The sequence below is a fragment of the Pan troglodytes genome, chromosome 23 (assembly GCF_028858775.2).
Source record: "Pan troglodytes isolate AG18354 chromosome 23, NHGRI_mPanTro3-v2.0_pri, whole genome shotgun sequence".
Lineage (NCBI taxonomy): Eukaryota > Metazoa > Chordata > Mammalia > Primates > Hominidae > Pan > Pan troglodytes.
The window spans coordinates 34,280,427-34,298,302 of record NC_086016.1 but is presented as its reverse complement, the minus strand read 5'-3'; the positions used below and the strand labels follow the sequence as shown (position 1 = coordinate 34,298,302).

At 44.9% G+C, this 17,876-nt stretch overlaps 1 long non-coding RNA gene across 1 annotated transcript; it reads right to left on the bottom strand.

Annotated features, from left to right (window-relative positions):
* Positions 1 to 110: 110 nt before the first annotated feature.
* Positions 111 to 11,625, bottom strand: LOC107970230 (uncharacterized). The gene is made up of 3 exons (XR_001712648.2): positions 11,274 to 11,625; positions 10,258 to 10,522; positions 111 to 276 (listed from the first exon to the last, which is right to left on the bottom strand). It is a non-coding gene; the product is annotated as an uncharacterized LOC107970230 (long non-coding RNA).
* Between the last annotated feature and the right edge of the window lie 6,251 nt (positions 11,626 to 17,876).

Below are 17,876 nucleotides of genomic sequence, written 5' to 3'. Positions count from 1 at the left end.
TGACTAGGCGAATAAAAACTGGCACATTTGAACATATGGCTTAACTGATTCATAGCTTCCTCTTACACATGGGACACTGACTATAATCCATAATTGTTATTCTTAAATCAACGTAATAAATTTCCATGGTACCTTCATGTGGGTGCACCTGGTGGTTTTCCCAGAGTCCAGGTTGTGTCATGTGCCTCTTGGTGTAGACACTGTATCTTCTGAAAGTCTCTATCAGAGAAGATCCTGGTTAATCTTTTTGCAATGCAGACAGCCATTGATACGTTACTGACAGAAAGACCAGAGGGAGAATTGTGATAATTGGTTCTAACTTCTGATCCCATTGTTTACTGGCTTCCAAGTAGAGCCATCTGAATCAAAGTTGGGTCTCAGGAAGATCATGGAGTTCAGCGAGCACTTTATAAAGTGGATTAGAAAGACTAAGTGGGCGAGGCCGGGCGCGGTGGCTCACGCCTGTAATCCCAGCACTTTGGGAGGCCGAGGCGGGCGGATCATGAGGTCAGATCGAGACCATCCTGGCTAACACGGTGAAACCCCGTCTCTACTAAAAATACAAAAAAAAGCAGCCAGGTGTAGTGGTGGGCGCCTGTAGTCCCAGCTACTCGGGAGACTGAGGCGGGAGAATGGCATGAACCCGGGAGGCGGAGCTTGCAGTGAGCGGACATCGCGCCACTGCACTCCAGTCTGGGTGACAGACTGAGACTCTGTCTCAAAAAAAAAGAAAAGAAAAGAAAAGAAAAAGAAAGACTGCATGGGCGATGGCTTCACATAGATGAGACGATACAGAAAGGCAGAGGGCTGGTGTAGTGGGGGCCTGGACCCCAATCCCACTAGAGCCACATGGACCTGGGAAGGTCATGTAATCCCTCGGTCCTCAGATCTCTGCACTGTCATGTTAAACTTTTCATAGGGCCTACTTATTAATATCACAGTATGGGGCTAGAAAAATCACTAAATGCAGGAGAATATTAAGAAAGAGGATCAGAACTTCAGTAGTGATATGTAAGGGTTTACTAAATGCCAGAAGGAATAAGCCGGAGACTTAGTAGTGGCTGAACACAGAGAGGCTGCTTGGGTGGCTCCAGGCCAGTGGAGGGCGGTTCCCTGTTCATCTTTTACGTGGGTGTGATGCCTTACAACTTCTGGAGGACATCTCCTGTTATCTCTGGTAATCCCCACATCAGCCCGGCAGGGTGGGCAGAGGAGGGGCTGAGTAACACTTAGAGAGGGTGAGTGATTTGCAGAATCCCATTCTAATGAGTGAAGGATCTGGGGGGAGAAATGAATTTGGTTCCCTAGAGACAGAGTGCCCTGGACCACTGATCAAAGGGACCCCTTCACTCTCTTTCTCCAATCCTTTTATTCCAAGTTGTGTGGAAAGACAGAGTTCGTGCTCAGGAAGAGTTGCCTGAGATGAAGACAGGTCCCTAATTAATAATCAACCACAGGAAAAACACCCACCTAGCAGCAGATGGCTCTGGGGCCAGATGTAAGGCCCCCTCCACGCAGGGTTCTCCCAAAGCCTGCAACTCCCCTTTTCTTCATCCCTCCCCACACCCCTCCCAGCCACTCGCCCATGCTCAGCTATGCTTTCTCTTGCTTTCCAAATAGCCAAGCTAGAGGAATACAGACAACTGGGCACTGCAAAGAGTTTCTTGGGAACACCAAACCAAAAGGAACAAGAAACATGACATGATTCATAATGGCCAAAAGGGGCAAACTATCTAAGTGTCCATCCGCCAATAAACAGATAAATAAAATTCTGTTGTTCCGTACCGTGGAATATTGTTCACCCATAAAAAGAAATAAAAATAATTAGTTTTCAAAAATAAAAATAAACAGAATAAACAATGATAGCATATGACTATAAAGGCAACAGAAAGAAAAGGAATGAAGTACTGATGTAATTTTTGTGCAACAACACGGATGCACCTAGAAAGCACGACGCCAAGAGAAAGGAGCCAGGCACAAAAGGCCATGTGTTGTGTGATTCCATTTCCATGAAATGCACAGAACAGGCAAATCCACAGACAGAATGGTAATTAGTGGTTGCCAGGGAGGGGCTGCAGGGAGAGGGGAATGAGATGTAATTGCTAATCAATGCTCCTGCTAATCAATACTCCAGCACCACTCCTGATTCGCTATGTGGTCAGGTTATCTCACTTCTCTGTCAGCTTCCTCATCTGTAAGACGGTGTGACTACTACCTACCTCATGGGCTGTTAAGAATAACGCCCAGAAAGCACTTAGCACAGTGCCCGGTACATGGCAAAAACACAATAGCTGGTCACCTTGTGGGGGTGATGGTTGCTGCCAAGGCTCAAATCAACTGGAAGAATGGACAAGGAGGAGGAGGGGCCAAGGCAGAAAACTGATCAGAAGGCAGAGGTGGACAGGGGCAGGGACATCTTCAGATCTGGGCACTTGCTGCCCCTCATACTGTGGATGCGAAGCTGGGAGGCAGAGACATGCAGGCCCAGCCGCAGTGTGGGAACCACCAGGCCCTGAGTGTATGCACATGGCTCAATTCCAAGCCCCAAGGGGACAGACATGGAGATGAGGGCACTGATGACCCTCATGCCTGTGCTGGGACCAGTGTGGAGGGGAGAAAGGGCATGAGCCCAGCAGACCTGGCAGAGTGTTGGGGAGGGAAGAGGGCACTGGATTCAGGAACAAAGACTCCAACAGGTGGAGTGAATGGGTGGCTTGAGAAGGAGCAGGTGTTGCTCACCTGTTCGCACCTGGCAGGGCTGACCTTGGGGTCACAACCCATCCCAGCACATGCTTTAAGAGGATTTCAGAGATTTGGGGCACTAACTCTAGACCTTTGATGATTCAAAACTCCCCACTCCCCACATGGCCGGGTGAGGTGGCTCATGCCTGTAATCCCAGCACTTTGGGAGGCCAAGGTAGGAGGACTGCTTGAGCCCAGGAGTTCGAGACCAGCCTGTGCAACATGGTGAAACTCCATCTCTATAAAAAAAATTAAAAATTAGCCAGGTGCGTGCCTGTAGTCCCAGCTATGCAGGAGGCTAAGGTGGGAGGATCACTTGAGCCTAGGAGGTCAAGGCTGCAGTGAGCCGTGATCATATGACTGTACTCCAGCCTGGGTGACAGAGTGGAACTCTGTCTCAAAAAACAAAATAGGACTTCACAGAAAATGCAAAATGGCAATCCCCATCCCTAATTCAATCCCAGGGTTCATGGACGAAGAGAGCACCAGCCGTGGGAGAAAGCATCAGATGCCACTTAACAGCCTCACTATGCAGACAAGCACGTGGCGGCTGGAGAGCCGAGGGAGCTGCCCAAACCCCACAACGAGCCTCCCTTCTCTTCTCCAAAGAAGAGGCCCCATTTCCAAATCACCTCAGGCCAGGTTTGCAGGAAGTAAGCAGCAAGTCTCCAGAAGGGGCAGGGCGCGGTGACTCACGCCTGTAATCCTAGCACTTTGGGAGGCCGAGGTGGGCGGATCACCTGAGGCCAGGAGTTCGAGACCAGCCTGGCCAACATGACAAAATCCTGTCTCTGCTAAAAATACAAAAAATTGGCCAGGCATGGTGGTGGGCACCTGTAAACCCAGCTACTTGGGAGGCTGAGGCAGGAGAATTACTTGAACCCGGGAAGCAGAGGTTGCAGTGAGCCGAGATCGCACCACTGCACTCCAGCCTGGGTGACAGAGCAAGACTCTGTCTCAAAAAAAAAAAAGAAAAGAAAAAAGAAACAAAGAAAAAAGGAAAAAAAAGAGGGGGGTTAGGGCACTGTGTGAAGTGATCCACATACACTATAATCTCATTTAATCCCAGAATCCATTGAAGGAAATACTTTTTTTTTTCTTTTCTTTTCATTTTTTTGGAGATGGAGTCTTGCTCTGTCACCCAGGCTGGAGTGCAGTGGCGTGATCTTGGCTCACTGCAGCCTCCACCTCCCGGGTTCAAGTGTTTCTCCTGCCTCAGCCCCCCGAGTAGCTGGGACTACACGTGCATGCCACCATGCCCAGCTAATTTTTGTATTTTTAGTAGTGATGGGGTTTCGCCATGTTGGCCAAGCTGGTCTCAAATTCCTAACCTCAGGTGATCTGCCCACCTCAGCCTCCCAAAGTGCTGGGATTATAGGCGTGAGCCACCACCCCCACCCCTCCACTCAGATTGTCTAAAGGGTTCCTAACAGCTCCCCCTCCCACAGTTTAGAGATGCTGACATTGTTTTTTTTTTAATTTTATTTCTATTATAAGAGTAAATCTAATATTGAGAAAGACCAGAGCAGAGATAAAAAGAAAACTGAAACAGGAAAAAACAATAGTAAATACAGAAACCAAATATGGTGGGTTGGTTGCTGTTTTGTTGTTGGAGTTTTTTTTTAAATGAACTGAATTTGTCATCCTCTGCACAAACTTCACAAAAGGAAAAGAAGAAAAGGAGAAAAATAGAAACAAAAGCAATAAAAAATGGCAGAGTAATACAAGAACCTTTTTTTTAAAAAAAAAAGGAATATATGCTTACGGTAAAAGATAATTCAAAATATAGAAGGGTACGAAGTGAAAAATAAATCTGTTTTTACCCGCCGCCCCGCCCCCCGCCAGTTATTCCTTATCCTTAGACCTATTAGCCAGAGTTTGCTACTCTTGGCAGAAAGAAACTTTTTATTGTGTTTTTCACATTGCAAGCGATGGTATCCATTTTCTGAAGGAGAAGATGGAATTTAGAAAATTCCCAGCAGCATCTAATTTGCTAAAAGATAATGAACATCATATGAAAGAATTAAGTGCTTTCCTGGATCCTGACAAAATAAAGATATCGATCAAAGAAACTCCCCAAAGGAAGTCCAGATGGCCATGCAATTGAACTTTATCATGCTCATAGGTCTGGCAATCCCCAATGCCCTTGAAATACCCAGGAAAACCATCCAACAGAAAGCAATACCTGATAAATATAGTGATTCTTTATAAAGCCAACCCGAAACTGGAGGAAATCTTGTAAAACTGTTACCTCGTTCAGTAATCCTAATGAACCCAGGAGCAAACTTTCTCCTCAACCAATCCTTTAAACACAGCCACAGATCCATCTGAATTCAGGGGGTCTTTTGCAGGCAGGATAGTGCAGTGTCTCACACAACATATGAGAGTATCATTCATCATACAAAGTGGATCATCCCAAACCATTTGACTATGTCATAATTCCAAATTTCAGAAGCATGTGAAAAATCAATAGGACACTCCTACGGTCCCAATGTTTGTGTCCCTCTAAAATTTGTGTTAAAACCAGCTGGGTGTGGTGGTTCATGCCTGTAATCCCAGCACTTTGGGAGGCCAAGGCGGGCGGATCCCTTGAGGTCAGGAGTTTGAGACCAGCCTGGCCAACATGGTGAAACCCTGTCTCTACCAAAAATATGAAAAATTAGCCAGGTGTGGTGGTGCGTGCCTATAATCCCAGCTATCCAGGAGGCTGAGGCAGGAGAATCACTGGATCCCAGGAGGCAGAGGTTGCAGCGAGCTGAGATCATGCCACTATACTGCAGCCTGGGCGACAGAGCAAGGCTCTGTCTCAGAAAAAATAAATAAATAAAAATAAAAAAAGTAAAAAATTGTGTTAAAACCGAATCCTCACTGCAGTGGTATTAAGAGGTGGGCCCTTTAGGAAGTGATTGGCTCATGGGGGCTCCACCCTCTTGAATGGGATTAGTGCCCTTATGAAGGAGGCTTGAGGGAGTCTTGCCCTCCAGGTGAGGACACAGAAGGCGCCATCTATGAGGAGCAGGTCCTCGCCAGTCACCAAATCTGCTGGTGCCTTGCTCTTGGACTTCCTAGCCTCCAGAAAACTGTGAGCAATAAATTTCTGTTTGTAAATTACCAGTCTAAGGTATTGTGCTATAGCGGCCCAAATGGACTAAGACAAACATACTGGCCTTTACCTAAACCACCTATGAAATTTGAAAGGCTGAAATATTAAGAAACGAGCAAAAGGTAACTGAAATACCACTAAAGTCAGATGCCAGCCTATCTGTGTCCTTTGTTATTTAATATAACATAGAGTGGTGGTGGGGGCAGGAGAAATAACTGATTTCATTAGGAAAAAGCAAATTAAAAGACCCACTGTTGTTATTCAAAAAGGGAGGCTTGGAATAAGATCGGCACAACAGGATGCTACTGCGTTCTATCATAGCGTGCTCCTGAAAACCAGGCCATACATCAGATCCTTGAGAAGCAAATCCTATTTACCCAATAGGAATGATGTTATAATTGAATCAAGCTTGCTTTGCTGATCAAGGATTGGGCATTAAACTAATCCTATGTAACTTCTCCTCCCCTGCCCCGATGCAAGCTGACATGACAGCCAGCCACAAGGAAGAGAGATTTCTGTGGCTCTCTCCAGCCCTCCACCACTGTCTCCTGGGCCTCAGCACCTCAGGAGGAAAGGGTAACTCTTTCAACCTTGTGAGGAACCTCATGAAGAACCACACTCAGAGGTCTTCCCTGCCACGCTGCCTCCCATGACCTAGTAAATGTTCAGGTACTAGTGCATGGTGCACATCTCTTCATTCAACAGATTGCTGGCTTTGTGTGTGTCTATGGTCTCACACATGAAAAGGAACACAGAATTGTAGACAACGAACTATACAATGCAGTGCGGCAAGCTTTCCTAGAATATGCTGAGATAAACATTAAACATATTTCACTGAATCTTAAACACCATTATTTTATGTATCAACAAGAAAGAAAAAAAAAATACTTCCAACTACAAGATGCCATCAATGGCAAAGTGCATCCTGATTCCAGAGATGAATAAGAATGTCTGTGTTAGAATGGTGAAATGTGGTAACTAACTTTTAAAGAAGTGATTAGTACTATCTTTCAGCATGAACCAAGCCTTACTATGGATGCTGAGAAAAGGTAGCAATTATTTCTGCTGGAGTGACTGGAGGAGGTATCACAAAGGAGGTGACATTTGACCTGAGTTTCAAAGGATTTTGTCAGTGGGAGAAAGAGTGGGAAGAGTGTTCCAAGATGAAGGAATAGCATGAGCAAAGGTATAGAGGCAGAACAGTGGTCCATGTTTATGGGCCAGCTAATATATTCTAAGTAGTTAGAATATAAAGGGTGCAGGGAGAGAGAGCTGGTCCTAAAGCTGGAAACATTGGAGCCACATTGTAAATGGCTTATAATACCAGGCATGGGAGTTTGTACCCCAGAGGTAACAGGGAGCCATTGAATGCATTGAGCTGGCGGGGGGTGGGGGGTGACATGATTTGGAAAGGTCAGTTTGGCAGGGTAAATGAAGAATAGCATGGAGAAGTTTAAGAATAGAGGCAGGAATAGATACAAGTGAGACCACAACCAGCCAGGTTGGGGGTAGGTGAAAAGAAAACCATACATTCAGATCTTCGTGATGACATCAGATTTTTTAAAGGTTAAGGCAACCATATGGCAATGAGAATAAAATATCTAAAGTCATATACAACAATATGGGTGAATTTCACAATGTTGAGTGAAAGAAGCCAGACACAAAGAGGACAGACAGGGATTCCATTTATATCAAGCCTGAGAAGAGGCAGAACCCAATCTACAGTGTTAGCGGTCAGCATGGTGGTCATCCCGGGGAAGGTTAGTGACTGGCCAACAACATGACTTTCAGGTGCTGGTAACGTTCTGGTTCTTGATGCTGGTTACATGAGTGTGTTCACTTTGGGAAAATTCACTGAACTGTTTGTTATATTTCAATAAAATTTATGACACATACTTAGGGCCATGGAAAGAACTGGAAGTCAGGATCTGGAACGGAGGTAGCAGGAAGCTGTTGGACCCTGCAGGTGCTCAATCGTAGAATGAGCTGAAGCATTGGGATAATGCCATGGACCACAAAAGGGACTTCGTACGGTGCATTAGGAGAAAGCATGGATGGATGTTGAAAAGAATGCAAAACTTTCTCATCTCCAGGCCTGTCACAGAGACACACAGGATGTACCGGTAGAGAATGACCAGGAAACAGGAGATAGTGGAGCAAGCATAAAATGAAAGACGAGGAGACTGTTAGAGGGCACCTAGATGCTTTCAATGAGCCTATGTCTCCAGGGCCAGAGTAAGTACCTGTCAAGACAGCAGGACATTGTAGCTGGGATCCAGAAAGAGCACCTGAAGGATCTTTGGGAGATGAGTGAAGGGAAGGGTTAGGTGGCAGGGGACGCGGCAGGGTTCAGGTTTCCTGAGAGCCCAAAACGGTGACTTCAGCAATAGGGGATTCGGGTATTTATCGTCAGCAGCGTTTGAGAAGAGCTGATTGTACAAACAACGTGTGATCACACAGAGGAGAGCAGAGCTCCCTAGGAGTGGGTGTGTTCACCAAGAACCGACCCAGTTACAACCACCCTTATTCATCGAATTATTCATTGACAGCTCAGAGAAATTAGGACATAGCACATATCAAGGTTTCAGCACAGGCTTTAGGAAGACTTTTCATGATTTTCGGGAGTACAAGACACAGAAATGAGGACTACAGAATGTGGAAGTTGGGAGCAATTTTCAGTAGGTTTAATTGTAGGACCAGAGGGGGCAGATGACTCCCAGTGTGGCCAGTCACAGGGCTGTGCCTTTGGCTTTCTCCTATTTAACATTTTGACTAATGCTTTAGGACGAGAAAGAAAATCTGATTGTGCAAGGACAATGGCATTAACTGAGAGAGACGGTGAATATGAGTGACAACAGACTCACCATGCAGGATGCCTTCAACAGGCTGCAACATCAGGACATGGTCAAAAGTGAAATGTTTCAATCCTATTCAGAGGCCTCCAAATTAAACAGCTTATAAGTAACATTAGAGAGATGTGGCTTGCTGTTCACCTAAAGCATCAGCAACAATATCCCCATAGAAAACAAATCTAGGGCTCTTGGAGAACCACAAGCTTCCTATAAGCCAAAGGGGTGATGCGGCTGCTAGCAAAATGTGGGTAAATCTGGACTGCAAGGACAGTGGGGACAGCAGTCCAGAGATCTAAGCACAGAGGGGCGGCCCTGCTCTTCTACATCCTTCTTGGCCCAGGTGGAGAGTTTTGTGGTTGGTTCTGGGTAATGTTTTTGAGGAGAGCCATGAGCAGACTCTAGACTCATGGCCAGGGGAGGTATGGGGGCATTTGTCCCGCAGAAGAAGACTTAGCTAGAGGTGGAGAGTGAGGAGGGTGCATAGGAACTGTGTCTGGGAAATAACTGCCATGGGTGAGAGGGTGCACTGTGGACTCCTGCCACAGGTTAAAACCGGGTAAAAGCTATAGGAAGACTGACTGGTGGAGCCTAAGGAAAAAAAATGTGAAAACCTCATGAATCAAGTAATGAAGTGGGAACCTCAGCAGGCACTGATCTTGCCATCTTTAGCAGTAATATAATTATTTATTACATGCCTAATAAGTACCTAGTACTGTGTTAGGAACTTTATATGCATTGTCTTACTCAATGAGGGAGATAATTACATGTAAAGTGCTTAAAACAGTGTCTGGCACAGGTGAATGCGCACTATCGTTAGCTGTTGTCACCATCGAATCCTCACAATAATGCTATGAAAGAGGAACCATCATTGTCCCCATTTTACAGATGGAAAAAGTGAAGCTCAGGAAGTTAAGTGACTTATTCAAAGTTGCACCACTAATACTTAGTAAGCCAGAACTTGAGGCCAGGGCTGCCTGACTCCAAAACTCACTACTGTCCCTAAAGGGTAAAGAGGGACTCATATGTTTGGAGCGGGGTAGGAACAGAGGCTTCCTAAGCCTGTTCTTCACCTAAGCCTCTGTTCTAAAACTGTGCCTCTTGTCCATCCTGGGACCCCTTTGTTAATAATCAGATGTTTTTTTTTTTTTTGAGACGGAGTCTCGCTCTGTCACCCAGGCTGGAGTGCAGTGGCGCAATCTCGGCTCACTGCAACCTCCGCCTCCCGGGTTCATGCCATTCTCCTGCCTCAGCCTCCTGAGTAGCTGGGCCTACAGGCACCCGCCACCACGCATGGCTAATTTTTGTATTTTTAGTAGAGACGGCGTTTCACCATGTTAGCCAGGATGGTCTCGATCTCCTGATCTTGTGATCTGCCCACCTCAGCCTCCCAAAGTGCTGGGATTACAGGCGTGAGCCACCGTGCCCAGCCAATCTGATTGTTTTTGAAGCCTCTGAATGAGAGGGGATTTTATCTCTGTTGCCAGTCCGTGTTTTTCTGGAGACCACACAATTACAAGCTAAATGTCCCCTCTGTGTTCATTCAGGACCTGTCCCACTGACCTGAATCAATCTTCCACAGTTCTCAAACCACATGAGGAGTATGGGTAGAGGAGGCTCCGGGCTCTGCTGGCCTGCCCTAGGCTTGCTGTTGACTCTTGAAGGATTTAGTCACAGACTCTCCAGGCCAGACAATCTCCCCGCTGATATCCCAGAAGATCCAGATTCTCTTTAATTCAGTGGAGTACCCTGGCCAGCTCATTTCACTTCTTGCTGGTGTGGACCTTCAGCAATGTTCTTTGCCTCATTAAGGCTGTCCTATTCAGTTCTGTAAAGGCATCATCAAGAAGAGGCAAGTCGAGCAGAGACAAATGCAGGAGTTTGGGGTCAGACAGAACTGGGATTGGGCCCCCTCACTGCCTCTGCCAGGTATCATCAGGCACACCGTTTCATCAAGCTGGACCTTAGTCTCTTAATTGCAAAACTGGGATCCTAACACCAATTTTTCAGGCAGATGTGAAGATTAAGATGATGCATACCAAGGTGTCTGGCACAGAGTAGGTAGGTGTTTAATAAATGGTAGCTATTGTTATTACTCAAGGTGTGCCATCGGACCACATTTGATGCCTGAAACCTAATTTTATGGTTTAAAAACATGCCTTGTGAAAAGGGATATCCAACTTAAGATTCATTCAGTTAGTCTTTTTTACAGCCATCATTCATAATTTACCTTTTTTTTTTTTTTTGAGACGGAGTCTCGCTCTGTCACCCAGGCTGGAGTGCAGTGGCGCCATCTCGGCTCACTGCAAGCTCCGCCTCCCGGGTTCACGCCATTCTCCTGCCTCAGCCCCCCAAGTAGCTGGGACTACAGGCGCCCGCCACCATGCCCAGCTAATTTTTTGTATTTTTAGTAGAGACGGGGTTTCACCGTGTTGGCCAGGATGGTCTCAATCTCCTGACTTCATGATCCACCTGCCTCAGCCTCCCAAAGTGCTGGGATTACAGGCGTGAGCCACCGCACCCAGCCAACCAGCCCCGCTTTTTCTATTATGTCGTTCCCTTGTTCCTGTTCAACCTACCTTATAAAAATTGACTCTGCTGCCATGCCCAGTGGAGTGCCTTTTCCAAATCTCTAGATGAAATGCTACCTGATTTATGAATCACTAATAAAAGCCAATTTAATCTTTACATTGGTTGAAATTTTGTTTGTGAACAGACCTCACCATGAAAGTAATAGGAAGCCAATAGCTGTTTTTAAACGGACACGACACATGCTGGTCCTTGCTGTGTCAGTGAACATTGTTCTAAGTACAGTGGTGTGTCACTTAACAATGGGGATGCATTATGAGAAATGCATTGCTAGCTGCATCATTGTGGGAACATCTCAGAGTGCACTTACACAAACCTAGATGGGACGGCCTACTACACACCTGGGCCACACGGTGCAGCCTATTTATTGCTCCTGGGCTACAGACCTGTGCAGTATGTGACTGTGCTGAATACTGCAGGCAACTGTGACACAACAGTATTTGTGTAGCTAAACATCTAGACAAAAAAGGCACAGTAAAAATACAGTATAAAATATATAAAAAGGTACACTTGTATAGGACAGATCCATTATAACTTTATGAGATTATAATGTATAATGGGATGAACTACCATTGTATATGAGGTCCATCCTCTACTGAAAGATCCTTATGGGGCACGTGACTGTATTATAAACAATGGCAATGGGGATAACAGTGAAGTGGCTGCTCCAGTAATATTTAATATACATTTATGTACAGCATCTTATGCACCTGACTTTGTTCTAAAATGTTTATAAATGTTAACTCATTTACTACTCGGAACAACATTGGAGGTAGACTCTGCTATTATCTGCATTTTTTTTTTTTAAAGGCAGGGTATTGTTCTGCCACCCAGGCTGGAGTGCAGTGGTGCAATCACAGTTCATTGCAGCCTTGACCACCTGGGCTCTCAAAGGATCCTGTCACATCAGCCTCTTGATCCCTGGTGTTAGCTGGGACCACAGGTGTGTGCCACCATGACCAGCTAATATTTTGACTTTTTGTAAAGGAGAGGACTCACTATGTTGCCCTGGGTGGTCTTGAACTCCTGGGCTCAAGGGATCCTCCCACCTCAGCCTCCCAAAATGCTGGGATTACAGGTGTGAGCCACCATGCCCAGCCTTATTACCTGCACTTTGAAGAAGAGGAGACAGTGACTCAGAGGGGCTCTTGTGCAGGTCATGCAATGGGAAGATATGCCACTGAGGAGGAAGTGGCTGGAGGACTTCAGCACATCAACAGATCCAAATGACAGCCATGCAGCAGCAAGAGCCCGGAAAATCCAAGAGTAGAGGACATCTCGTAGTCCACCCCATGAGATTAGCTTTACCCTGATTCCAAAGCCAGACACAGACAGCACAAGCAGAGAGAACTGCAGACATTTGTCTGTCAGTGGGTGAGGACAAGGGCCAGGGAAAGCGTGTCTGTGGGCGCATGTGTGTTAGGTGTGCATGTGCGTTTCAGCTGTGGGACAGACTATGGATGAGAGATGGAGACAAGGTGTGAGTGTGACAGAAAGACTGGAACAGAGAGTGGGAGAGTGTACATCAGAGCGTGTGTGACAGAAGGTGTGTGTATGTGCCTGTGTTGGAGAAAGGGTGTGTCTCTGTAAAAGAGTAAAGGTTACATACAGAGGAAATGCATTTTTGAGAAAGTGAATTCCATTATTTATTACTGTAGTTGCATGTGTCACCAAGAGCTCACGAATGACAAGAGATCCCAGCTGTTTCCCATCAAACCTGACCTACACCTTTCCTGTTTCCAAACTCCAGCCCCACCAGGCCCTCTTAGGGCCTGTTCCCATCTCTGGCTGTACCACAGACCCCAAAGCCAGGGAAAGGTCTTTCCAGCTTCCTTCAATCCCTAGTTCCCCAGACCTGCGCTGCCCCGTTTAGTAAAAACTAGCTGCATGCAGCTACTTGAATTTAAACAACTTATTCATATACTTAAGATGACAAATTCAGTTCTTCATCTGCACTACCCATATTTCAGGTACTCAACAGTGACATGGAGCTGATTCCACTCCTTTTGAACAGCACGGAGAACATTTCCATCATCTCAGAATTTGGATTGGACGCCCTGTCAGAGACCTTTGATACCACGTAAAAAATGAGAAGACCTGACTGCCTCGCCCTCATCCCAGTAAAAGAGCTCTATGGGGACCTTCATCTCAGAGCCAGGGCTGGAATCGCACTGGATTAGGGGCATTTTTCTGACTTCAGCTCCTCCGGAGGAAGATGCCCAGTTCTGGCCGGGGGCACTGGCTCATGCCTGTAATCCTGGCACTTTGGGAGGCCAAGTCGGGTGGATTGCTTGAGCTCAGAAATCCAAGACCAACCTGGGAAACATGGTGAAACCCTGTCTCGACAGAAAATACAAAATTTAGCCAGGTGTGGTGGCACACCTGTGGTCCTGGCTACTCAGGAGGCTGAGGTGGGAGGATACTGGAGCCTCGGAAGTTGAGGCTGCAGTGAGCTGTGATCGCACCACTGCACTCCAGCCTGGGCAATAGAATGAGACCTTGTCTTAAAAAAAAAAAAAAAAAAGATGTCCAGTTCAGAAACACACACACACACACACACACACACACACACACACACACGCATCCCTCCCCTCCATCCAGACACAGGCTACCCACTGAAGAAGCAGAGCTCAGGAGAGGTTTTCCTTTTTTTTCTCCTTTTAAAAACCTTTTTATTTTGAAACAATTATAGACTCAGAGGAAGTTGCAACAATAGTAAGTAGAATCCCCAGAACCCTCCCCGGCTTCCCCAATATGACACTTTGTATAACTATAGCGCATTAGCAGAGTCAGGAAATTGACATTGGTGCAATCTGTTCACTAAACACCCTGTTGGGTTCTCACCAGTTTTTACAGGCACACATTTGTTCGCTGTGTGTGTGCATCTGTGGTGCTATGCAGCTTTCTTCCGTGTATACATTTGTGCAACAATCAACACAATCAAGATACAAAACTGTTTCATCACCACAAAATAACTGCCATGTGATACCCCTTAATCATGGCTCCTCACCCCCTATCTGATAGGGGGCACCTTGAGAGCAGAAACCCAAGAACCTGCCCCTCCCCATCCACCCCATCTCACCGTAAGGGCTGCCCCTCCCCATCCGCCCCCTCTCACGGTAAGGGCTGCACAGAAGCCAGGCCCTCTCTGGGCTGTTGCCCCAAGTCCCTCCCAGGTCTGTCTGAGTGGCTCTGCCTGCATCTCTGTGCTCAGGGTGCCTCATCCTGACCTGCATCACTGTCTTATTGATCTCACATCCTCTTCTACACATTTATCTTGCTGTCTGCTCTCTCCCTCTTGCCTGGAACAGCTCATAGAATCATCTTGTGAAACTGGCTTTTCATAAGCCATCCTTGCTGTTTCACATTGTGTCCAGTGTAAAACACGTTTCTGTTTAAGGCAGAGATTTTCTCACTTGTCTCAGAGTCACCATGACGGACTCTGTCTTTGCATCAGGATATGGTTTCTGTTTATGGAAGAGATTTTCTCACTTAGAGAATACATCAGGACTGGACTCTGTCTTTACATCTTGAATCTAGCAAAAAGTAAGCCCTAAACGATTCCTTTATAATCAGAATGCAACTTATTCCAATCGCATACAATATTCTGTCTCCCAAGCCTTGTTTCCTTGCTCAGACATTGAATCCCAAGGAGTCATTCTACCCCAGCATGCGTCGTATTTTAATAGGACCAAATTTAGATCTTAAAAAATATATATCTGTGTGTATAGATATATGAATTAAAAATATAACATTTCTTCTTTCTATATACATAAGATATATATTTAATATGTGATACATGTGTAGGAAGGGGAAATAGTAAGATTATATTCAAGTTATTTAAAATTTGAAACAAAGCTATTATTCTATAAATTAAGTACAAACCAATCACTTAGCCTTTGGTATCTGCAGATTTATTCATTTCTCTTGGCCAAGACCTGAGTCTCTGTCTAGCAAAATAAATTAGGTACAGAAAGATAAATACCACATGTTCTCACTTATATGTGGGAGCTAAGAAACAACCATTTTGAGCTCACAGAAGCAGAGACTAAAATTATGGGTACAGAGGCTTGGAAGAGCATGCAGAGAGGTTGGTTACTTAATAAGCAATTATATCTAGATGGGAGAAATGCCTTCTGGTGTTCCATGGCACTGTAAAATAAATTGGGTTAACTCTATTGTGTATTTTCAAATACCTAAGAGAGGATTCTGAATGTTCCCAACATAAAGAAATAATAAATGTTTGAGGTGATGTTATGTTAATTTCCTTGATTTATTACCTTGTACACACATATCAAAATATCACTTTGTATGCCATAACTATGTACAGTTACTACATGTCAACTTACAGTAATGAGGAAAAGAGAATAAATGAACCAAAAACAAGACCCACGTCTGAGTCATCTAATGTCATAAGGACCCATATTTATTTATTTACTTTGAGACAGGGTCTCTCTCAGGTCTCCACAGGAGCTGAGACTACAGGTTTACACCACCACACCAGCATAATTTTTGTATTTTTTGTAAAGGCAGGGTTTCACCATGTTGCCCAGGCTAGTCTCAAACTCCTGGGTTCAAGCGATCTGCCCGTCTCAGCCTCCCAAAGTGCTGGGAATACAGGCAGGATCCACCACACCCAACCAAGGAATCATATTAAAGCTGACCAAAATTAGGTCTCTATTTTTTTTTAAAGAAGAAATTCATTATTATGTGATAAAGTGTGAGCTAGGGAAAGTAGTAAGATTTTCATGGTCATGGATACGTATTTTTGTGTATGTCTGTTGTTAAATGCACACGCTGATTTGTAACAAAATGGACCTCACCTCAAGTCCATAAGAATCATCCAAAATGGTATCTAATGACATTCCTGGGACCTCAGCCAATATTATTATTTATGCAGAATGCAGTCACTGGGTCCTGAGGATTTCATCGGATGTTGGTTGCTGAAACTGAACTTTATCGGGTCTTTTCCCCTTCCACTGTGGTTTTCCACATTTCAACACGTCACCTAACTGTCCTCAAACTTTACTTAAATCTTTGCAACTAAATGGAATCTTTATTACCCCTCGCTCCTCTGCTTTTTGAAGCGACCCTTTTCTTCCTGTGATAACACTCCCTGTGGCCCCTTTTATGGTCTCTTTTGTGGTCACAGGGTTTGTAAACATTCAGACTTTTTGCAACTACATATACTTTTATTCTTATTTTTCACTCTTCTCGCAGTTGTTGCTTTTTCTTTTAACCCTTTGAGGGAGTTAATTAGCCGCCTCTTCAACTTTTGTGAAGCACCTATTCATATTTGAGCCTCTGGGTTTTTGCTTAAATTGCTTTTCAATTTACTCACTGTTGAGGAAAGCCATTATTTGTAGATTGTAAGGTGTATCAAGTTTTTCTAAAGTGTAGACTTCTCTATACACAATGGCCTCTTTCCTAGAGTAGTTATCTGACAAGTCTATTCAAACAGAGAGCTGGTCATGAAAAGAGCTTTTTGTAAACCTCTCCTTTAGAAGAAATGTCTCTAGTCACACAGTGCTTTCTCCCTTCTCGATTTTGTATCAGTCCGAAGCTAATCTGTCCTCACTCTGGATTGCATGAACTTGTGCCTTCTTGGGCATCATGTGTTATTCATTCTCCCTCTCTTCCAATTGTAAACGTGTTTCCTTTATTGGTTCTTACCATTTAACATAAAAGTATACTCATCTTTATGGAGGGGGGAATGAAAGCTTTCTTAACCATATATCTCCCTTTAACTATTCCCACGTCTCTCTTTTCAGCCAAACTTTTAGGAGGAGAAGCCCTCAGTTGATGTCTTTACTTTCTCACCTCTAGTTCACTCTTTCCCCACTGCTGATGCTCAGCTTACTCACACACATCCCCAATCACTGAGTTGCCACAGGCAATGGCATCTGTGGCTTTTCTGCCTTCTTGGCAAAATATGGCTCTGTTGATTGGGGTATTAGGTATAAAGTACCTACTGACCAGGCCCTGTGCTAGGTGAGGCCATTACAGAAATGAGAAGCAGACACCACCTCCATTCCGATGAGACTCACCAGATCAGCCATTGCTGATGAACACTCAGGTGCCCTCTCACTTTTCACTTTTGCAGTCTTTACTTCATGCCACGTACATTTCCCTATTCCCCAAGCCTCCTTTCTCTCCAAACCCCTCCCCTTATTAGACACAGCTTTTTAAAGCAGTCACGGTCTTACCCATGGCTTCAATTGTTTTCTATATGCTGTTATGACAATAGAATTTAAATGTTGTTCTTATATAACAGTTTTATTTTACGTGACACCTCATTCGCTACAACCATAAATTCAAAGGTTCCCTAAGAAAGTAATCACTAAAAAACTATTATATTCTTAGTATGCAAATTTTAGGAAATTTCCTTAATGCTTTGAGTTACTGTGTGTGTGTTACTTTTGAAAACATGAGTTGGGATGTCACAGAATGGACTTAGCCTACAGAGGTTTATATCCAATTTTCAACCAGACGGTTCCATTTCAATGTGACACTTAAAGAGTTCAAAACTGTCTCATTCCCCACACCTCTTCCTCGTCCTGCATTCTCTGTCTAGGGGAGAATCACTGCTATTT